The 23,468-nt window shown below is 44.2% G+C and overlaps 1 long non-coding RNA gene and 1 pseudogene across 1 annotated transcript; one reads left to right on the top strand and one right to left on the bottom strand.

The window, feature by feature from the left end:
- Window positions 1-5,864: 5,864 nt before the first annotated feature.
- Rps21-ps9 (ribosomal protein S21, pseudogene 9) lies at window positions 5,865-6,100 on the bottom strand (annotated as a pseudogene).
- Window positions 6,101-11,351: 5,251 nt separating this feature from the next.
- On the top strand, window positions 11,352-23,074 carry LOC134487025 (uncharacterized). Its single transcript, XR_010066710.1, has 3 exons — window positions 11,352-15,385; window positions 20,775-20,925; window positions 21,683-23,074. It is a non-coding gene; the product is annotated as an uncharacterized LOC134487025 (long non-coding RNA).
- Window positions 23,075-23,468: the final 394 nt, after the last annotated feature.

The raw sequence follows: 23,468 nt of genomic DNA on the forward strand, positions 1-23,468 counted from the left end.
AATCAGTTAATCAAAGATATTTGTGGCACTATTCTATTTTAATATGCTCTGGCAGACTTGGCTGGCAAATCACGGTATTGCTAGCATTCAGCATGACCAATGCCCCAGACATCTAACCTCACTTTCTACTCTACTCTGTGTGGTTTTGTTCCTCTTTTTTTTTTTTAAAAAAAACATTTATTTATTTATTATGTATACATCATACAGCTTTCTGCCTGCATGTATGCACCTGCAGGCCAGAAGAGGGCACCAGACCTGATTATAGATGGATGTGAGCCACCATGTGGTTGCTGGGAATTGAACTCAGGACCTCTGGAAGAGCAGTCAGCGCTCTTAACCGCTGAGCCATCTCTCCAGCCCCCGGTTTTGTTCCTCTTACAGAATGCAATGGTTTGAGGACAAGAAAACAAAGATGCCGTATTATCCTACTGTCTCTCAACACTAAGATAGCATTGGGTTAGGGGTTGGGGATTTAGCTCAGTGGTAGAGCGCTTGCCTAGGAAGCTCAAGGCCCTGGGTTCTGTCCCCAGCTCCGAAAAAAAAAAAAGAAAAAAAAAAAAAGATAGCATTGGGTTATTGTAGAATATTTGGTTTTAAAAGTAATGTTTACAGGGTTGGGGATTTAGCTCAGCGGTAGAGCACTTGCCTAGCAATCGCAAGGCCCTGGGTTCGGTCCCCAGCTCCGAAAAAGAAGAAAAAAAAAGTAATATTTACAATGCGGGCTGGAGGAATGGCTCAGTGGTTAAGAGCACTGACTGCTCTTCCAGAGGTTCTGAGTTCAATTCCCAGCAACCACATGGTGGCTCACAACCACCTGTAACATAATCCGATGCCCTCTTCTGGCAGGCAAGCATACATGCAGGGAGAATGTTGTATACATAATAAACAAATAAGTCTTTAAAAAAAAAGTTACCAGTGCGATGGCTAAGAAAACATACTTCCCCTCTTGCTCTTATTCCTTCTCCCTTTTTTCTCCCTTTCTTCTCCTCCTCCTCCTTCTTCTTCTTCTTCTTCTTCTTCTTCTTCTTCTTCTTCTTCTTCTTCTTCTTCTTCTTCTTCTTCTTCTCCTTCTTCTCCTTCTTCCCCTTCTTCCCCTTCTTCCCCTTCTCCTTCTCCTTCTCCTTCTCCTCTTCCTCCTCCTCCTCCTCCTCCTCCTCCTCCTCCTCCTCCTCCTCCTCCTCCTCCTCCTCCTCCTCCTTCTTCTTCTTCTTCTTCTTCTTCTTCTTCTTCTTCTTCAGCAAAGTGTCTATGCAGACATGGCTGGCCCACTGTGTAGACCAGGGTGGCCTTGAACTCACAGAGATTCGCCTGTCTCTGTCTTGTGAGTGCTAGGATTACAGGTGTTCGCCACCACTCCCACCCCCAAACTCAATTTTGTGTGCTGCTTGGGATAGCAATCCCTGTGAGAGGCTGGGCAGGCTGGTGCACGCTTTAAATCCATGAGTCCAGAGGCAGAAGCAGGTGGATCTCTGGCATCTGAAGTCAGCTAGGTCTACGTAGTGAGTTCCAAGGCAGCCAGAGAACTACATACAGAGACCCTATCTCACTACTACTACTACTACTACTACTACTACTACTACTAGTAGTAGTAATAATAATAATAATAATAATAATAATAGGTCATAAGATACAAACAACCAGGATGATTAAACCAATTAAAAGTATATGAGTCCTTTATTGGGTGGTGACCAAAAATGGGTTTATGTCTCAAAGCCTCTTGGGCAGAAACTTAGAAGTACAATGTTTTTAAAGGCAAAACCCACAAAAAACATAATTTACCACTGAACTAAATCCCCAACCCCAAGACACTGTTTTCTTAGATACCAAAGTTACAAGAGCAAGATCAAAGAAATAACCAAGTATGATGGGACACACCTTTAATCCCAGGATTCAGAAGATAGAAGCAGGCATATGTGAGTTCGAGGCCAGCCAGGGATGCATAGAAAAAACCCTGTCTAGAACAATAACAGAAAAAAGGAGATAACAGGAATTGGTTTGCGGTGATTGGATAAGAATGTGCCTCACAGGCTCATATGTTGAATGTTAGTCATTGGGGAATAGCACTACCAGGGAGGGATTAATAATTAGTGGAAATGGTGAACTCGAAGTTCAGTTGGAGAGAAGCCTTGTCTCAAAAAAATTGAGGTAGAAGAGATTAAAGAAGGTATCGATTATCTACACAAGTATGTCAGTGTGGGCAGAAGCACACACATGTGCATGCATGTGCACACATATACGCACACATGAGTATGCATATATATACTGTGGACACACATACATGCACACAAACACATGCACATATACGCTGTGGTTTGAATAGGATTAGTAGATATGACTTTGTTGGAGTAGATGTGGCCTTGTCTATCACTTTGGGTGGTGTTTTAAAGTTTCAAATGTTCAAGCCGGGTCCAGTGGCTCTCTCTTCATGCCAGCTTTGGATCCTGGCAGGAGCCTGGCAGGAGCCATGCAGGAAAGTCTATGGCAAGCAAGTGAGTTTCCTCAAGATGGCTCACTGTCTTGCACATGGCTGCAAAGGGTGTGCTCTGGACCCCAGAGACTTGGTTCCAGGATTGCTTCTTGCTGCTGATATGCCTTCCCATGTTATATTCCTCATTAATATGGCACGGTGTGGGGAAACCCTCACTGTCTATAGCTCCCTGGGTATCTACTCACTCTGTTGGGCAGGTCTCCAATACGCCTTCATGCAATAATGCTTTTTATACAAACAAATGATTTGATGATTCCTGATAATGATTTTATAGAACTCCTGAATTGATTCGAGTAATTTTAAGCCCTCCTGCAGAATAAGAAAGCTGCAAAAAGAGTTTTGTGAACCTTGATGTGTCGCAAGCAAATCGCACCAGGAAAAGAAATAGGCTTGGGACAGATTTATGATCAAGGGAAACATTCCTTCTAGTTAGGAATGAGGCCACTAATCTCAGTAAATAGGGTCATAAACTAAGAGTGGGTGATTTATTATGCATGTAAGAACAGAAAATAAATGATTGATTCACTCATCTATACAAGACTTCAAAACACTAAGACACAAGGCAGGAGACCTGTCTCTTGACAAAAACCTTGTTAACCTAGGACATAAAAACTATTGCTTTAAACTTATAATGAACCTGTGGAGCTAAAAAATAGGTAAGGGGGGTTGGGGATTTAGCTCAGTGGTAGAGCACTTGCCTAGCAAGCGCAAGGCCCTGGGTTTGGTCCCCAGCTCCAAAAAAAAAAGAAAAAAAAATAGGTAAGGAATGTTTAGTTGCGTGTGAGTCTTAATGGAAAGACTTGTAAATGATTCTGCTGTAACTCCTTAAACCTTACTGACCTATGATGTGAACTATTGCTTTGAACTTAGTATGAACCTATGGAACATAAAAGTGTTTAGAAAACCATGTGGTCAATTATCCCACTGCACCGATTCTGTTTTCTGCATTTATGGCAATGAGGTAAGAGAGCTTTGTCCTAGAAGATATAAAAAGTCAAAGATAAAACAAATAAAAGTGTGGGTTGTTGGAGTTTCTCTCTATCCACCAACTGTGTGTATGTGTGTATGTATGTATGTATGTATGTATGTATGTATGTATGTATGCGTGTGCACGTGTGAAATTGATGAAACTGGCTTGCTGAAGCCCTCTTTTTGCTTCATCCATTGAGTATGTGTATGTACGTGTGATTTATTCTTTTTCTTTGTCTTTTTCGCCAGCCCCTTAAGAGTTAAAAGAGCTCAGAGTTTCTAGCTGGTCTCCAAGCCCAAGTAACTAAGTTTCCTTTTCTATAAAAGAGCTCCAAGCCCAAGTAACTAAGTTTCCTTTTCTAATACCACACTGCTATCAGCAGGAGTTAATTGCCTGGTGCCTTAGGCTTTGGCCCCAGAAGAGTAAACAGGGTTTGGAATTTCTTGCCAGTTACAAGCAGTGCTGGTCTTGAGCCATCGACTGGCTCCTTCCTCTTCTTTCCCTTCCAATTGCCTGCTGTGATTAACAGAGGCCCCCTGAATTGCCAGTAGCTCACTCTATGTCCCACCTCCGTTTACCCCTGGTGTCAAGCTGGTCTTTGACAAGATCTGAATGTAGAACTCTCAGCTACTTTTCCAGCATCATGTCTGCCTGCCCACTACCTTGTATCCTGCCATGATGATAATGGTCTAAGCCTCTGAAACTGTAAACAAGCCTTAATTAAGTGTTTTCCTTTATGAGAGTTACCATGGTCACAGGGTCTCTTCTCAGCAACAGAATATTGACTAAGATAAGGTTGGATTGTGTGGTGGTTTGAACATGCTTGGCCCAGGGAGTGGCGCTATTAGGAGGTGTGGCCCTGTTGGAGTAGGTGTGGCCCTGTTGGAGGAAGTGTGTCACTGTAGGGGTGAGATTTGAGGCCTTCCTCCTAGCTGTCTGGAAGACAGTAGTCTTTTCCTGTTTGCCTTTGGAACAAGATGTAGAACTATCAGCACCATGTATGCCTGGACGCTACCATGATTCTTGCTATGATGTTAATGGAAAGTATAAGCCAGCCCCAATTAAATGTTGTCTTTTATAATAGTTGCCTTAGTCATGGTGCCTCTTCACAACAATAGAAACCCTAAGTAAGACAGACTGCATCAAAATTAAAAAGTTGTTCATGATGGTGCCCTTCTATAATCTCACTGTTGGGAAGGTTAAGGCAGGGGATGGAGGGTTTGAGGCAGCCTGGTTTATGTAACAGGAGCATGTCTCAATAAACAAACAAACAAAGTTTTGTTGGACATCAATGAATCCCATCAAGACAGAGAACAGACACAGAATAGACAAAAATATCTAACAGTTACACAACCTCTAAGGAGCTTGTGCCCAGAATATATAAAAGACAGAGCCTGGAGAGTGGAGAGGTGGTTCCACATCAGCAGTCAGAGCACACTGCTGTTCCTGTTCTTGCAGAAGAACCAGGTCTTATCTCTGGTATCCATGTGGTCACTCACAACCATCCACACCCCCAGGTTCACGGGATCCAACAGGCATTTGCATTGTACACATACCTGTTTCCAGTAAAGTGTTCATACTCATAAAGCAAAGGAACAAGTCTAAATATAGATAAATAAATATTTAAAAGACCAAAATCTAACAAAAAATGGGCAATTCAAGGCTGGAAAGATGGCATAATGGTTGAGAACATGGATAAGGATGGTGAAGAGGGGCTGGAGAGATGGCTTAGAGGTTAAGAGCACTGACTGTTCTTCCAGAGGTCCTGAGTTCAAGTCCCAGCAACCACATAGTGATTCACAACCATCTGTAATAGGATCTGATGCCCTCTTCTGGTGTGTAAGTGTATATGCAGGCAGAACTCTATACATAATAAATAATAAAAAAAAAAGAATGGTGAAGAACTCACGTTTAGTTCCCAGCATCTCCTTCAGGCTTACAACTGCCTGCGATTCCATCTCTAGGGAATCCAAACTCCTCTTCTGGCTTTTTCCAACACTACACTAACACACACACACAATTAAACATAAAAATAGGGCTGGAGAGATGGCTCAGCGGTTAAGAGCACTGACTGCTCTTCCAGAGGTCCTGAGTTCAAATCCCAGCAACCACATGGTGGCTCACAACCATCTGTAATGAGATCTGATGCCCTCTTCTGGTGTGTCTGAAAACAGCTACAGGGTACTTATATATAATAAATAAATAAATCTTTTTTTCTTTTTTTCGGAGCTGGGGACCGAACCCCAGGGCCTTGCGCTTGCTAGGCAAGTGCTCTACCACTGAGCCAAATCCCCAACCCCCCAATAAATCCTTTAAAAAAAATAAATAAAGTCTTTTTACAAAGATGGGTGGGTGGGTTTTTACCCCAAGAGTTACTTTCTCGCTTTTATTTATGAAATATATGCTTTATCTATTCTGTTCAAAAGGCTTTGAGACAGTTCCATCAGCCTTAGCCAATCAGAGAATAGAATCATTTGACGCGCTCATCCTGTAATGACCCCACAGACAGCATAGATGTTAAACCAGCCTATGACCGTGTGAACCTCAGCACTTTCGTATGTATGGACAGGAGGTCCTTGGTTGCTCTCAGAGCATTTCCAGGGCACATACAGGTCCAGAAACTCACCAGCATCCTTTTGCATGTCACGGCCATGCCTGTGTTCTGGTTTGGCAGGAGCACAGAAAGGATCTTAAGCCAGGTGTGGTGGGGGACACCTTTAATCCCAGCATTCCAGAGGAAGAAGCAGATGGATCTCTGAGTTCAAGACCAGCCGGGTCTACAGATCAAGTTCCAAGACAGCCAGGACTGCATGGAGAAACCCTCTCTGGTAGGAGGAGGAAGAAGAAGAGGAGGAGGAGGAAGGGGAGAAGGAAGGGAAGGAGGAAGAAGAGGAGGAAGAAGGTTGTACATGCCTGTAATTCCGGCACTTGGGAGGCTGGAGCAGGAGGATTGCTATGATTTCAAGTCCAGCCTGGGTTAAAGTGAGATACTTCCTCCTAGATAGATAGATAGGTAGATAGATAGATAGATAGATAGATAGATAGATAGATAGATAGATGATAGATAGATGATAGATAGATACATAGATGATAGGTGATAGATGAATGATAGATATATAGATGATAGATGATAGATAGATAGGTAGATAGATGATAGATAGATAGATACATAGATGATAGATGATAGATAGATAGATGATAGATAGATACATAGATGATAGATACATAGATGATAGATAGATGATAGATAAATACATAGATGATAGATACATAGATGATAGATAGATAGATGATAGATAGACAGACAGAGAGATAATAGATAATAGATAGATGATAGATAGATAGATTATAGATGATAGATAGATAGATAAATAGATGATAGATAGATAGATAGATAGATAGATAGATAGATAGATAGATAGATTATAGATGATAGATAGGTAGATAGGCAGACAGACAGACAGATAGATAGGTAGATAGATAGATAGATAATAGATAGATAGATAGATAGATAGATAGATAGATAGATAGATAGCCAATACAGTAACCCTCTAAAATGACCCAGTAATTTCATCCCTTATCTACAGCCCTGAAAGATGGGAAAACCTCTGGCCCCACAAAATCTTTCTCCCCTGTGTTCACAGCAGCCCTATTCATAATAGCCCAAATGCTAATCCACCGTGCTAGTAGACAAACACAAGAATGAAAGATTTCCGGCTGACTTTTTTTGTCCAGTTTCAATGTTTATCAGTGACAATGCAGTGGTTCACAGCTTCGATGTGTCAGGATGGAGGAAGCCCTGAGTGGGTGAAGTCATGAGGTAATGGTATTTTGACATGAGCTCTGTTTGTAAAGCGTCCCAAGACCAATCGGCCTAGAGATATTGGCAAAGCTCCGTTACATGTATGGACCCAGCTCAGGATGGCAAAGTTTTCCTTGGGAGTCTGAGTGTGAGTGTGTGCAAAGATCAGCAAGTGCAGCTTCCTTGTCCAGAATAGGTAAACACGCGTGCACAGGTAAACATATGTGTGCATACGTGCAGAAGCCAGAAGAAGGGATCTCTGTCCTCCTGGATTTCTCCCTAAATTCCTTTGAGGCAGAGTCTCTCTCTGAATCTGTAGCTGGTGTTTTTTCAGGTGGGCTGACAGCCAGCAATCATCCTGTTTCTATACCTTTCAGAGCTGGGGTTGCAGGTACACAACAGACACCCAGCAGGTTATACGCTGTTAGGATGTGAGCGTTCATAAAGATCCTGCAGCAGGCATTCAGCACTGCTGAACCACGCCTTATAATCGATGAAATGAACTTCCCAAAGCTTTGCTTTGTCTTCCTGAGTCCGATGGAAGACACCTTTGATTAGTACTGGGGAAATAGTTTCCAAGTTCAAGCAACAGACGAACAGACATCACGATATTTGTTTATGTATTCATTCGTTCATTTATTTACTTTATATTCCCTTTCCCCCATCCCCCTGTCCCTCCCTCCTCTCCTACTAGTCCTACTTTTACCAATTTCTCTCCCCAGTACCCGCTCCCCTTCTCCTCAAAGGCCTCCTGCAAGAGAAAGCTCAGAGGGTGAGATGGGCGGTGGGGAATCAATTCTGCTTTCAGGTCCTTGGCTTCCTTTAAACCCTGGGAGGCTCACAGGGGTTTATGATGCCAACATAGCTAGGTGGGAAACTGGCTCTCGGCTCCTGGCTTTTGCTGTCTTCTGAAGTTACAAGCAAACTTCCTGTGACTGAACAGTGCATGTCCTTTGAGCCCTTCTACTCATAGACCCTAGCAAAGAGAAACTGTGTCTGACTCTCATCCATGAGCATCTTCAATAGATTCTTTCTGAGCGGGGTAGTGGCGCACGCCTTTAATCCCAGCACTTGAGAAGCAGAGGCAGGTGGATCTCTGAGTTTGAGGCTGCACTGGCCCTGCTCGTGCAAAGTCAAACAGTCCTCCGAGGGTGCAGAGAGGATGATTATAGGAAAGATAGAAAAGAGATGGCAGAGACAGGTAGGGGAGGGCTGCAGGTCTACACCATGCCAGCAGGAAGAGTATTCCTCATGGCCTCCTTATACTTCAGTACAGCGGGAGGCAAAGCCACAAGCTGACAGAATCAATTTGCTAAAAAATACACAAGACATTTGGTCCCATCCCCAAAACTTCTCTGTCCCTTCCACCAAGATCAGTAGAATCTTCAGCTCCTCGCCTTGAGCCTCAGGCGCACCTCCTCGTCTCCTTCCACACCTCAGCAGGCCAGCAGATGTCCAACAGGCCCTAACCTGTCTCGACTCTGCCTGGCAGGCAGACTTTCTCTCTCTCTCTCTCTCTCTCTCTCTCTCTCTCTCTCTCTCTCTCTCTCTCTCTCTCTCCCTTTCCCTCTGCTTCAGAGAAGCGGTGAATGGCTCCCAACACAAGGCTAGCCTGGTCTACAGAGTGAGTTCCAGGACAGGCAGGGAGGGCTATACAGAGAAACCCTGTTTCAATGCCCTCCCTCCCCCAAATTCTTAGGTAAAGCTGTGTAAATTGAGCCATAAACTACTGTGGCACACTAAGGGAGGTTCCAATCCAAGACAAGCCCTAGGGGTTCCCCATGGCATCTTTTGCATTTATGAATATGTATTTGCTTACCCTTTAGGGACAGGGACCCTCTCCACTGCTGCTGTATCCAAGGCAATGGCTCTCTGGAGCTTTGCCTCTAACACATGCCCCAGGAAAAGAATGTCTCAGGAGGGCTGTGACCCCAGGCTATTAGTTAGGATACTGGCACGTGCGAGTCGGAGGACAACCTCAACCATTCTTGCCATCCTTGAGAGGCACAGTCTCTTTACTAGCTGTGGTATGTACACCAGGCTAGCCCACCACCCTGCTTCCTGAGATTCTCAGCCAATCATGTTGCAGTGGGAGAGCTGAGATTACAGCGTGTGCCCTGTGGTGTCAGAATTTTTTTTTAAAAATGGGTACGGGTGTTTTGGTTGTGTGTCTATATGGACACCACATCCCAGCTTGTGCCTGCGGAGGCCAAAAGAGGGCATCAGATCCTTTGCAACTAGAGTTACAGATACAACTAGCAGTTAGCTGCCATGTGGCGGCTGGGACTCGAACCCAAGGGCTTCCGGAAGAACAGCAAGCACTTTTAATTGCTAATCTATCTCTCTACTCTTCTTCTTTTCCCTTCTTCCCTCCCCCCTTTCCTCTCTCCCTCCCTCCTTTCCTTGCAGCCAGGGTCTCTTAAAAGACTGTCCTTACCTTTACTGTGTAGCCAAGGATGGCCAGGAACTTCTGATTCTTCCATTCTTGTTTCCAGAGTGTTGGGATTGTAGAAGGGGGCCACCCCTTAAGCCCCTAACACCCCACCCCATTTATGCATTGTTTGAGATCAAACCCAGGACTTTGTGTGTACTAAGGACAGAGCTGAATACATCCCGAGTCCCTACTTCTGCTTAATTAAATTTCAGATCATATGTCCCGGCCTGCAGGACAGTCAACGAGGGTCCAGATGGTACCTGGAAGAGAATGGGGGACAAGAGACACGAAGAAGGATGCCAAGACAAGAGTCTGATCAAGGCGACAAATTTTATTTTTTCCCAAGGCTGAATTTATACCATAGCAGGGGTAACAGAGGGAGGGGGGAAGTGGGAAACATCTATGCAAGCCAAGGACACTGGCTCCTTTGGTCAGCTGACATCAACAGGATGCTGGTTTCTCAGAAAGGTCACAAGTGTGTCACATCATTAGACATCCTGACTACCAGCTTTGTATTAGTCTTCTGCAGCTGGCTGGGGATTTTCCATGAGCCCAGCCATACTTTTTTTTTCTTTTTTTCGGAGCTGGGGACCGAACCCAGGGCCTTGCGCTTGCTAGGCAAGCACTCTACCTACCACTGAGCTAAATCCCCAACCAAACCCAGCCATACTTAACTCTAACTATAATATTAACATCAATAATGGAGGGTTTTAAGCACATCGCTCTCAACAATCATATACAAAACAGTGAGTCCCACAGAGACGTTTTCTTCAGTGTGTATTTTACTTCATTCATGGCCACCCCACCCCCATCACTCTGGGCTTCCCCCTTCCTGCTCCCCTTCCTTCCCAGGTGGTTTAACAGTCCATTTTATTTTAGGAGCTAGGGCTTTACTCTTACTCTGTAGCTCAAGCTAGCATAGAGTTCCCCGTGATCCTCCTGTCTCAGTTCACTGTGTGCCAGAATTGCGGGTATGCTACCTGTGTATGCTACCACATCCAGTTTTATTTTTCATTTCCATGCTGGCCTTGAGCTCATAGAAACCACCCTGCCTCTGTTTCCCAACTACTGGAATCAAGGGTGTGCGTGTGTGCTTTGGCAGCAGGTAGAGGTCAGAGCACGGCTTACAGGAGCTGATCTTCTCCTTCCACTCTGTGGGTGGGTCCTGGGGATCAAACTCAGCTCATTAGCGTTGGCAGCAAGCACCTTTACCTGCCGAGCCATCTGGCTGGCCCTAACATTTATGGTAGAACTAGAGGTCATTTGTCTTCTCCATGATAACAACAAAGTGACTAACCTTCATGCCATTGACATCCGGAAGGCTATTAGGAGAGTTTGGATTAAGAAGGGACTCCAAGGGGCTGGAGAGATGGCTCAGTGGCTAAGAACACTGACTGCTCTTCCAGAGGTCCTGAGTTCAATTCCCAGCAACCACATGGTGGCTCACAACCATCTGTAATGGGATCTGATGCCCTCTTCTGGTGTGTCTGAAGACAGCGACAGGGTACTCATATACATGAAATTAAGAAAAAGATTTATTAAAAAAAAAAAAAGAACGAACAAGATTGCAAGAATGGGTTTGCGGAAACATTTCCATCAACTTTTGATAAATCAGATGAGAGACTTTGCTGAATCATTTTTGTTGACTTTATGTAAATAAATATCAGCAGATGACCTTGCCAAGCCATCAACTAAGTATATAATTAACTTCAAAAGATTTGTATCAGATATCTTTTATTTTTTGTTTGTTTTCCTCCATTAACTTTGTTATTTCTTCACCTTACATCCTGATCACAGCTCCCCTCTCCTCCCAGACCCTTTGTGCACAGCTCCTCCCACTAGTGCTCTCCTCTGAGAAAGGGGAAGCCCCCCTGGTATCAACCCACCCTAGCAGATCAAGTCACTGCAGGACCTGGCATATCCTCTCCCACAGTGGCCAGACAAGGCAACCCAGTTAGGAGAACAGATCCACAGGCAGGCAATGAAGACAGGGATAGCCCCCCCTGCTCCAGTTCTTGGGGGACCCCAGTGAAGACCAAGCTGCACATCTGCTACATATGGGTAGGGTAGGGGTAAGTCCAGCCCTGTATACTCTTTGGTTGATGTGTTTGTTTCTTTGAGGCAGGATTTCATTGTGTAGTTCTGACTGTTCTCGAACTCTCTCTCTAGACCAGTCTGGCCTCCAACACTCACAGCCTCCTAAGTGCTGGGATCAAAGGCGTGCATTCACATCACCACCACCACCCTATTTTTTTTCAATGCTTGTGTGCCAAACACAAGGTATCACACATACCAAGCCACACCTTCATTTTCTTTCAAGATTTATTTTTATTTTTATTTTATTTATTTATTTATTTATTTATTTATTTGGTTCTTTTTTTCGGAGCTGGGGACCGAACCCAGGGCCTTGCACTTCCTAGGCAAGCTCTCTACCACTGAGCTAAATCCCCAACCCCCTTATTTTTAATTTTAATTACGTGTATGTCCCTGTGTCTGTATGTGGGTATGTGAATAAACAAGTTCAGATACTAGGAAGCCAGAAAGCATCGAGTTCCCCTGGTGTTAAAGGATCTGTGAGCCATCTGACGAACACCGAGAACCAAACTTGGGACTTCTGCAAGAGAAGCGAGGGCTCTTCACCCTGAGCCATCTCCTTAGCCAAAGCTACGGCTTTTCAGATTGTATATCCCAACTTCATATAGGGTATCATGACTGAATGTGAGGGCTGTGAAAATTTGACGACAGTCACAGGTTTTTAAACACACAACGACTGGATGTGAATTCAAACTCATGTGGGTAAGGGGTCTGAGGTGTTCATGGCAAAGCCCACTGGTGCTGCATGCAAGGTGGGAGGAGAAAGACCACCGACCTAAATCATCATGGCCGAATTAATTAAGGCAAGCACTCTTTATTCCTCTACATGGGCTGTCTCCTGCTAAGGTGGGGTTTGAGAGGTCAGCGTTGGATGTGAGGAAGACAGGCTTTTATAGCTCAGGGGTAGGGGATTTCCAGATGGGGGATTTGGCTGGTGAAATAGGCAGGGTTACAGGAGCAGAATCGTAAGTGTAACAAGTTGGTCTCTCCAAGATGGACATAATAAGGTCATCATAACAACAGGTAGCCATAACAACGGGTTGTCATAACAACAGGTTGTCATAACAAAAGGTAGTCATAACGAGGAGGTCATAGGTGGTCATATAACATTTTGAAACAGAGCTAGGGTTGCAAGATGGTTGTACAAGCAAAACCTTTTTGAAACAAAGACATGGTGACCATTTCTGGGCCAGGCAGTATAGAACCATCCATAATTCAGGGTACAGGTGGTGAATAGTCAGATACTTGTGAAACAGAGGTTTAGTCTTAAACAGGAAGGAGCCTAGTTTGTCAGTACTGTAAGGCTAAGACAGAAGCTGGCTGGTTTCTCCATCACATGTATACATTGTGTCCTGTGTGCATGCACTCAGATCCATTAAATAAAGAAATGTAAAATAGACAAATAGATTAGTGCCGAGCAGAGCAGCAGACAACAGTTTTGACCCTTCCTGTACATGCAAACATTTCCGATGGCACAGTCTGTTGAAGACCATTCCCTTCTCGCTCTCCCCCACGCCTATTGCCCTGAGCTTTAAGGAGCCCACACCCACTCCTCTCAGTATTGCCACTTTGTTGCCTTTGTCCCTGTCTCCAAGGCCTCTAGAACTTTTCTTGTTTTCTCTCTGTCTTTCCTCCTCCTGCCTTTTCTCCACATCCTTCCTAAGCTTCCTCTTTGCTTTGAACTCAGAATCCCCCTGCCTGTGCTTTAATGTTGTCGGTCATGTGCTTTCCCCAGGAGTCTGGCAGAGACGTCAGTTACTGTGGGAGGCATGGAGGTCTTTGTGCTTCCTGATAAGCACCAGGAGAACCTGAATTGCTAGCGCTCAAGTGGAGGTGTGGGGGGTGTTCATTCTAGAAAAGAAATTAATAACCCGTTATCTGTCAAGAAGGCTTGGAGCAGTTGTGCATTCCAGCCTGGTGAACTTCCTGCTATCTATGTTTTGGGGGCTACACTGGCCCCTCTTCCCCTAGACCCTTATTATAAACTTCTTTTTTCTCCATCAATCTATAAAACTGTAGAACCTACCTTTTTTAAAAACTTATTCAGGGGTTAGGGATTTAGCTCAGTGGTAGAGCGCTTGCCTAGCAAGGGCAAGGCCCTGGGTTCAGTCCCCAGCTCCGAAAAAAAGAAAAAAAAGAAAAGAAAAAAATTTTAAAAAAAAACTTATTTTATTTTATTATTTATTTATTTTTGAAATAGAGTTTCTCTGTGTAGCCTGGCTGTCCTGGGACTCACTCTCAGTGCTGGGACTAAAGGCATGTGCCATACTTCCTGGCTGTAGAGCCTGTCTTTATGAAATGTGTCACACGGACCTTACAAAGACCTTTGATGTAGACACTTCTAATCCTCATTTAGCTTACTTTGTTTCTTAAGGAGACTTATGCGTGCTTTGTTGTGCACCTGGGATTGAGTTATCAAAAGGAAAGTTTTCCCGATGTTCCCCTGTAGTTAAATATACCTAAAACAAATATCTCAAAAGTCAGACTCTCGGGCTGGAGAGATGGCTCAGAGGTTAAGAGCACTGTCTGCTCTTCCAGAGGTCATCAGTTCAATTCCCAGCAACCACATGGTGGCTCACAACCATCTATAATGAAATCTGGTGCCCTCTTCTGGCCTGCACGTGTACATGCAGGTGGGACGCTGTATACATAATAAATAAATCTTTAAAAAAAAAAAAAAAGTCAGACCCTCAACATTTAAAGCAACAATGCCTGTTACCTCTGTGTGGAACCAAGCTTCCCTCTTGCCTTCTAAATACCATTACAAAGCCAGCTGCGGTGGAAGAAGAGACTTCCGCGGGCTACATCATCTCATTTCCATATTGTCCCAGTTGTGGGGACGCCCGTTGGGAAAGCTGAACCCACTGCTAAAGCAACAGGCACCCTAACTTGGGAGCAAAGTCCAAGGCCCTGAGCCAGGCTGCAGTGAGAAGCAGCTATTGCCTGGTCCAAAGTCTTCTCAGGGTTGTGCTGGATTCTGCTGATTCCTAAAACAGGGAGCTCAGGGGTTCAGAGACACCTACCTGCTAGGGACTAGTTGGGGAGAGGCTGCAAGGTGTGAGATTCCCAATGTTCTCAATGCCCTAGAGGCAGGCTAGCCACAGGAATTTGGCGGAGCCTGGGTTGGTCTATTGTGGGGGAGGGTCCTAGACCACTTTTCTAGAAATGTGGAAACTGCAGAATTGTGTACAGCCAGCCTGGGGAGTTTGTGGTTCTCAAGCTTTTGGGTGAACAAGGTGCCATCACAGCCCCAGGAGCTGGAAGAAGCTGTACCGGGATGACAGCGACAGTCATCTGGCAGTCTCTGAGGCCCAGCCAGAGCCCCAGGCGGCCTAGGATGTCTCCTCACTAAGTAGCGTTCCTTGACCACTCCCACAGGAGGCGGGGCTAGCGGAGAAAGGGCAGGAAAGTGTTGGCCAGTGCACAAGACTTCTGCACACCTGAGAACCCTCTACAACTGAGCCACCTGGAAGTCGGTGGCAGGTCCCCATGAGTTAAGAGGTCAGAAGTCGCTGACACCTCTAGGCTTCTGCCTCTCTCTGGCCTATTCCTGAGCTGTCCTGGGGTCTCTGTACCCTTCTAGAAGGAGTTTAGCAGGTTGGTGAACCCTGGGGTGCTGTCTCTGAATTGAGGTCACCGGGAGTTCTAGTAAGGGTCCCTGTGGAGGGGTTGGGGATTTAGCTCAGTGGTAGAGCGCTTGCCTAGGAAGCGCAAGGCCCTGGGTTCGGTCCCCAGCTCCGAAAAAAAGAACCAAAAAAAAAAAAAAAAAAAAAGGGTCCCTGTGGAAGGACAGCAGAGAGGGCTTGTTGGTCTTGACTTTTATTAATCCAGGAGAAGATACATCCCTCAAACTTTCAGGCAGTTCAGAGAATCGAAGGTGGAGCGACACTTGAACAGCAAACGTCTACTACAGGCAATCTTTGAGAACATTTAAACAGTAGGGAATTTGGATTCCCACCAAATGAAGACTGTAGGAAACTGGGACGTGGGGATAAATAGATAAGGTTTTCTCATCATAACCTTTTAAAGAGCTGAAGTCAGGGGCTGGTTCTTGCTTGTGATCCCTGTGCTCTGGAGGCCGAGGTGTCCACAGTTCAAAGTTGAGTGGGGTTCTATAGCGAGTAGTAGGCCAGCACGGAGCAAATAGCACAGGCTGTACTGGCCTCCCCCTGTGGTTCCAGCACTCCAGAAACAGAGGCAGGAGAATCGATGCAAGTTCAAGGCTGGCCTGGGAACATAGGGACAACAGGTCTACTAAGCCCATAGAAAAGGCTGTTTCAAAAGCCAAAATAGGATTTGGATTATAGCTCAGCTGATGGAGTTCAGGACCCAGTATGTAAGGTAACACCATCTTGTCCTGATTCCATTTTGTGTTTGCTTAGACCAGTGGTTCTCCCCTTCCTAATATGGTAACCCCCAACCCTCAAATTATTTCATTGCTTCTCCATAACTGTAATTCTGCTACTGACTGTAATGTGAATATTTGATATGTGACCTCTGTTGATGTCCTTCAACATCCCAAAGGGATGGTGACCCACGAGAACCTCTGGCTTAGATGGTTCTCAGCCCTCGCCCCCTCAATAGTAATGTTGCCTGGCAACACATTTGAGCTTTCCATGACATTGACCATGGTCCAGATGTATTTACCAAAATAATGATTGTTTCCCCAAACTTAAGATTAACTCAAGACGTTACAAGTAAAAAAAAAAAAAATAGCTGCCATCTAATGTCTGAAATAATATGAAAAAAAAACTACTATGCTTTGCCAGGAATAAGTGTTTCAAAGCTACTCTGTCCCTCATTTTTTTTTTTTAAAGATTTTATTTCTTTATTATTTATAAGTACACACTGTAGCTGTCTTCAGATACACCAGAAGAGGGCATCGGATCTCTTTACAGATGGTTGTGAGCCACCATGTGGTTGCTGGGAATTGAACTCATAACCTCTGGAAGAGCAGTCGGGTGCTCTTAACCGCTGAGCCATCTCTCCAGCCCTCTGTCCCTCATTTAACATGGAACTAAATTATGGTATTTGCCTTTAAAAACATTGTAACTAGGGGCTGGGGATTTAGCTCAGTGGTAGAGTGCTTGCCTAGCAAGAGCAAGGCCCTGAGTTCGGTCCCCAGCTCCAAAAAAAAAAAAAAAAAAAAAAAGAAAAGAAAAAAAAAACTGTAACTCTGAGCTATGAACCCATTCTTAGTCACTAGCCAATAAAAGACTCATTTACTTTCTTTTTTACTTTTTTTAAAGATTTATTATGTGCATGTACACGCGCAGGCCAAAAGAGGGCATCAGATCCCATTACAGATGGTTGTGAGCCACCATGTGGTTGCTGGGAATTGAACTCAGGACCTCTGGAAGAGCAGTCAGTGCTCCCAACTGCTGAGCCATCTCTCCAGCCCCTACTTTCTTTTTTTTTTTTAAAAAGATTTGCCTATTTATTTTATGCATGTGAGTACCCTGTCACTCTCTTTAGACACACCAGAAGAGGGCATCAGATCCCATCACAGAGTTGTGAGCCACCATGTGGCTGCTGGAAGAACAGTCAATGCTCTTAACCGCTGAGCCATCTCTCCAGCCTGACTCATGTACTCCTAGTTGACTTAATCAGAATGGTTATCTGTGTCTTATCAGATACTTTATTATTATTATTATTATTATTATTATTATTATTATTATTATCATTATTATTAAAGGCAGGGTCTTACCCTCTAGTTCTGGCTGTCTTGGAATTCACAATGCAGACCCGGTACACAGATGTAACCTCAAATGCACAGAGATCCACCTCAGGTAGAAGCAGTCCGGCTCTTTAAACCACATCACTCAACCCCAGAAACACCGCCTGAAAAGCCTTAGCTTAGACTCCAGCCTGCTGTAGATAGCGAATGGCGGTGTTTTTACTGAACATGCAAAGTTGTTTTTTTTTTTTAAAAGATGTGGTGGCATTCCACTGTTAGCACTTGGGAGGCAAACATCGGTGGATCTGCATGAGCTTGAGGCCAGCCAAGGTTACCCATCAAGACCTTACCTCAAAACAAATGAGGCAAACGATTTATTTTATGTCTGTGTTTGCTTATGCATGTGTGTCCCGGTGTGTGCATGCACACACGTGTGAGTGGGGTGGCATGCACAAAGGTCAAGAGAGGGAGCCGTATCCTTCGGAGCTGGAGTTACAGCTATTGTGTGCTATACCACGTGGATGCCGTGATCCAAACTCCAGTACTCATGATTGAGAAACAGGTTCTAGAAGCTGTGTGGTGGTGCATGCCTTTAATACCAGTACCCAGAAAGTAGAGGCAGGTGGATCTCTGTGAGTTCGAGATCAGCCTGGTCTACAGAGTGAGTTCCAGCACAGTCTATGCAGTGAAATTCTATCTCAAAAATTTAAAAAAAAAAAAAAAAAAGGGGCTGGAGAGGTGGCTCAGCGGTTAAGAGCACTGACTGCTCTTCCAGAGGTCCTGAGTTCAATTCCCAGCAACCACATGGTGGCTCACAACCATCTGGAATGGGATCTGATGCCCTCTTCTGGTGTGTCTGAAGACAATGGCAGTGTATTTACATGCATTAAAAAAAAATGGGGTTGGGGATTTAGCACGGGGTTGGAGATTTAGCTCAGCGGTAGAGCGCTTGCCTAGCAAACGCAAGGCCCTGGGTTCGGTCCCCAGCTCCGAAAAAAAGAAAAAAAAAAATCTCGGGGGCTGGAGAGATGGCTCAGTGGTTAAGAGCACTGACTGCTCTTCCAGAGGTCCTGAGTTCAATTCCCAGCAACCACATGGTGGCTCACAACCATTTGTAATGAGATCTGATGCCCCCTTCTGGTGTGTCTGAAAATAAGTACTGTGTACTTGTGTATAATAAATAAATCTTTAAAAAAAAATCTTGGGCTAGAAAGGTGGCTCAGTGGCTCAGTGGTTAGAACTTCATTCTCTCTCTCTTTCTCTGTCTCTCTTTTCTCTGTCTTCTGTCTCAAGACAAGGTTTCTCTCTCTCTCAAGACAAGAAAACCCATTTCTCTTTTTAAAGATTTATTTTAGGGGTTGGGGATTTAGCTCAGTGGTAGAGCGCTTGCCTAGCAAGTGCAAGGACCTGGGTTCGGTCCCCAGCTCCGAAAAAAAAGAAAAGAAAAAAAAAAAAAAAAAGATTTATTTTATGTATCTGGGTGCTCCACCTGCATGTACACCTGCACGCCAGAAGAGGGCAGCAGATCCCATTACAGATGGTTGTGAGCCACCATGTGGTTGCTGGGATTGTACTCAGGATGCCTGGAAGAGCAGAGAATGCTCTGAACTGCTGAGCCATCCTCTCATCCCCTATTAAAAATAAACTTTTAAAAAGATTTATTTAGGGCTGGAGAGATGGCTCAGTGGTTAAGAGCACTGTCTGCTCTTCCAGAGGTCCTGAGTTCAAATCCCAGCAACCATATGGTGGCTCACAACCATCTGTAATGAGACCTGATGCCCTCTTCTGGTGTGTCTGAAGACAGCTACAGTGTACTTATATAATATAATAAATAAATAAATCTTTAAAAAAAAAGATTTATTTATTTTATGTATGTGATACACTGTTGCTTTCTTCCAGCACACTAGAAGAAGTGTCAGATCCCATTACAGATGGTTGTGAGCCACCATATGGTTGCTGGGAATTGAACTCAGGACCTCTGGAAGAGCAGTCAGTGCTCTTAACCGCTGAGCCATCCCTCCAGCACCCCATAAAGGCAAATTTTCAAAAAGAGAAATGTAATACCTTAATCACAGAAAAGAAATACTTACAAAATTTTCTCCCTATTCCTCAATACAATATAAAATTAGTGTATCTTTGGAGTAGATTGTTACTGTGTTTTAACTTTAAAATTGCTGTTTGAGTTGCTAACCTGAATTTTGTCTTTCAAAATTGTTAAAATTTTGGCTTGGGATTACAAAAGAATTTCCCACACGTTCTCAAATGGCCCTAAAAATCAGTTTTGTCATTTTGTACCAAGCATTTATGCAAATCAACATTCTCAGCAGTGGGACATAAAATCAAAATATTGATCAGTTCTGAAAAGCATTGAAAAGATGCTGTGAGTTGAGAGTATCAAATAGTCAGCCAAGGTTTTATTCTTTATTGGAAAGTTAACAAGTACATCTACTGTCTACCTCATTAGCATGGTCTTTTTATTTTTTTTCCAGACATAGTTTCTCTGTGTAGCCCTGGCTGTCCTAGAACTCACTCTGAAGACCAGCCTGGCCTTGAACCCAGAGGTTCTCCTGCTTCTGCCTCCTGGGTGCTGGGATTAAAGGTGTGTGCCTCCACCATTTGGCTGGCATAGTCTTTAATAAATGGTAGGTTTTTTGATTTCACATCTATTTAGTTTGTGTGTGTGTGTGTGTGTGTGTGTGTGTGTATGTGACTATGTGTGTGAGTGTGTGTGTGTATGTATGAGTGTGTACATGTGCACATGTATGAGTTAACGTGTTAGTGTATGCATGCCTGCTTGTATGAACGTGTATGTATGTGAGCGTGTTGTGTATGTGTGTGTGTGTATGTGTGTATATGTATGTCTGTGTCTGTGTGCATGCATGCTTGTGTGGTTGTGTGAATGTGTACGGATGTGTACGGATGTGTGTGTGTGTGTATGTGTGTATATGTATGTCTGTGTCTGTGTGTGCATGTATGCTTGCATGGTTGTGTGAATGTGTATGGATGTGTGTGTGTGTGTGTGTGTGTACTAAAGCACACTTGCTCACACAGCTCAAAGGACAGCTTTCAGGAGTCAGTTCTCTCTTTCCACCACATGGATTCTTAGCATCAAACTTAGGTTGTCTGCTTAGCAGTAGGCGCAGTGCTTAGTCCTGTAAGGGTTCAGCAGTCTCTCCAGCCACCACTAATTGGTTTTAAAGTATGAAAGACTGTTTTCTTGCTTTCCTTCCTTCCTTCCTTCCTTCCTTCCTTCCTTCCTTCCTTCCTTCCTTTTTTTCTTTTTCTTTTTTTTTTCCTTTTCCGAGACAGGGTCTGATGAAGTTCTACAATGGCCTGCAACTTACTGTGTAACTGAGGAAGACTTTGAACTTCCATTCCTCCTGACTGGATGTCCAAAGTTCTGGGCTTACAAGCGTGACACACCATACCCAGCTACAGTATTTTTCCTTAGGACTTATTGGTGAGTGTTTTCTTTGTATCCCTGTTTTTATACACCCATGTAACTGGAACTGAGTAACCTCTAACCAAAAGAAGTGGAAATTGGAAAAGTTTAAGAAGCTTTGTGCTAGGCAAGCCAGCTCTTGAGCTATAGTCCCTGAATCTCATTTTTTATTTTTATTATTTATTTATTTATTTTTATTTTTTATTTTTTTTTTTTTTTGAGCTGGGGACCGAACCCAGGGCCTTGCGCTTGCTAGGCAAGCGCTCTACCACTGAGCTAAATCCCCAACCCCTCATTTTTTATTTATGCGGGCACTTCTTTTCCCTTTTGGTTTGAGACAGGGTTTCTCTGTGTAGCCCTGACTGCCCCGAAACTCACTCAGTAGACCAGGCTAGCCTCAAACTCACAGAGATCTGCCTGCTTCTGCCTCCCATGGAGGACTGGGATTACAGGTTTGCACCACCACCACACAGCTACAAGGGCACTCTTTGTTGTGGGTGATTTGAGACAGAGTCTTACATAGCCCATACTGTCTTGATCCCTCTACTTCTACATCCCAGATGCTGGGTTGCAGGTGTCCCCTGTCACATTTGTCAATTTCTATGGTGTGGGGACCAAACCTAGACCTTTATGTGAGTTAGGCAAGAGCTTTACCGTCTGAGCTACACCCCGCCCTTTACCTTAGCCTTAGCCTATGAAACGCTGAGTCACCATGATGTGGCTGTCTTTCAATTATTACTTTTTCTTCTTTGTTTTGGAAATGTGCCCAAGCTAGACTGGAACTCACTGTATAGTCCAGGCTAGCCTCCAGCATGAAACAATCTTCTCAAATCGTCACACTCAGCAAGGTCACCTATTTTAACGTGCAGCTCTGATGGCTTTGCAAATTGCATACAGTCTGGCAGTCACCTCCACAAACAAGACACAGAAGAATCTCATCGTACTCTGTCACCTCCTCTCCCAAAGGCCTCTGGTAACCACTGGTATGTTTTCTGGTGCTGGAGTATTATGGGATATCAACCAGAGAAGGTTGCTTGAACATGGGGTTGAGCCAATCAAAAGTCTTTATTAGCCACTGGGTCTTCGGGAACCAGGGGTCACAACCAAGCCATTCTCGGGGTGAGCTTTTTAACACAAAAGCCATATTCTGGGTTGACATATTTCACTTAGCAAGAACAGCTAGCCAGAAGTCGAATTATCGAAGACAAAAGGCAAGGTTAGTACGTTCAGAGACTTTCCCAGAACTCTGGACTTCGATGGATTAGGTCTTTGTTTTCACTGTGGCCAGCTGAGCTGTCTACGTGACTTCCATTATGGAGTCAGTCATGCTAAGGTCTGGGGGTCTATTAAGGCCTGGGACTCTGTTAAAGAAGGAGGCCAAAGAGGATACTGAACCTTCTGGAACTGGAGTTCAAATGGTTGTAAGCCCCCATATGAGTTGAACCCAGGTCCTTTGGAAGAACAGCCAGTGCATGCTTTTAACCGCTGAGCCATCTCTCCAGCTCTTTCATGGTTCTCTTCCTCCAGTGCTCTCTTTGTAGCTGTGTCACACACGTAGAATCACGGTGTGTGGCCCTGAGTCTGGCTACTTTCACCAGCTGACATTCATCCATTACCAGGAGATCTCAGCTCAGTTCTTTCTTTTTTTTTGGTTCTTTTTTTTTTTTTCCAGAGGTGAACCCAGGGCCTTGCGCTTCCTAGGCAAGCGCTCTACCACTGAGCTAAATCCCCAACCCCCTCAGCTCAGTTCTTTGTCCATTCCACACTTCAGGGACATTTGGATTGTTTCTGTATTCTGTCACTTACAACAGAACAACTCTAAACTCTCCTTCAGGGCTGGAGTCCGTAGAGGGCTTCAGCACCACCTAATCATGGTGGGATTGTGCAAGCCTGTCATCCCAGCACTTAGTAGGGGTAGGTCAAAGAATCAGAAGTAAAAGTCACCCTCAACTACATAATGAGTTGTAACCAACCTCAGATAGATGAGGCTCTTTAAAGACTATATATGGGGCTGGAGAGAGGGCTCAGTGGTTAAGAGCACTGACTGCTCTTCCTGAGGTCCTGAGTTCAATTCCCAGCAACCGCATGGTGGCTCACAACCATCTATAATGAGATCTGATGCCCTCTTCTGGTGTGTCTGAAGACAGCTACAGTGTACTAAAATAAATAAAAATAAATAAATATATATTTATATATACATAAAAAGAAAAACTATATGCATGCATATATGGATATATATTATGTTTATACGTACATATGTGTATGTATATATAATTTTTTTTCTTTTTTCTTTTTTTCGGAGCTGGGGACCGAGCCCAGGGCCTTGCGCTTGCTAGGCAAGCGCTCTACCACTGAGCTAAATTCCCAACCCCATGTATATATAATTTTTTTTTTTTTTGGTTCTTTTTTTCGGAGCTGGGGAGCGAACCAGGGCCTTGCGCTTCCTAGGCAAGCGCTCTACCACTGAGCTAAATCCCCAACCCCTATATAATTTTAAAAACCAAAGAAAAAGTTGTATATGAGCTTTTGTGTGAACTTAGCGTTTCATTTCCTTGAATTAA

The sequence above is a fragment of the Rattus norvegicus genome, chromosome 5 (assembly GCF_036323735.1).
Source record: "Rattus norvegicus strain BN/NHsdMcwi chromosome 5, GRCr8, whole genome shotgun sequence".
Classification (NCBI taxonomy): Eukaryota; Metazoa; Chordata; class Mammalia; order Rodentia; family Muridae; genus Rattus; species Rattus norvegicus.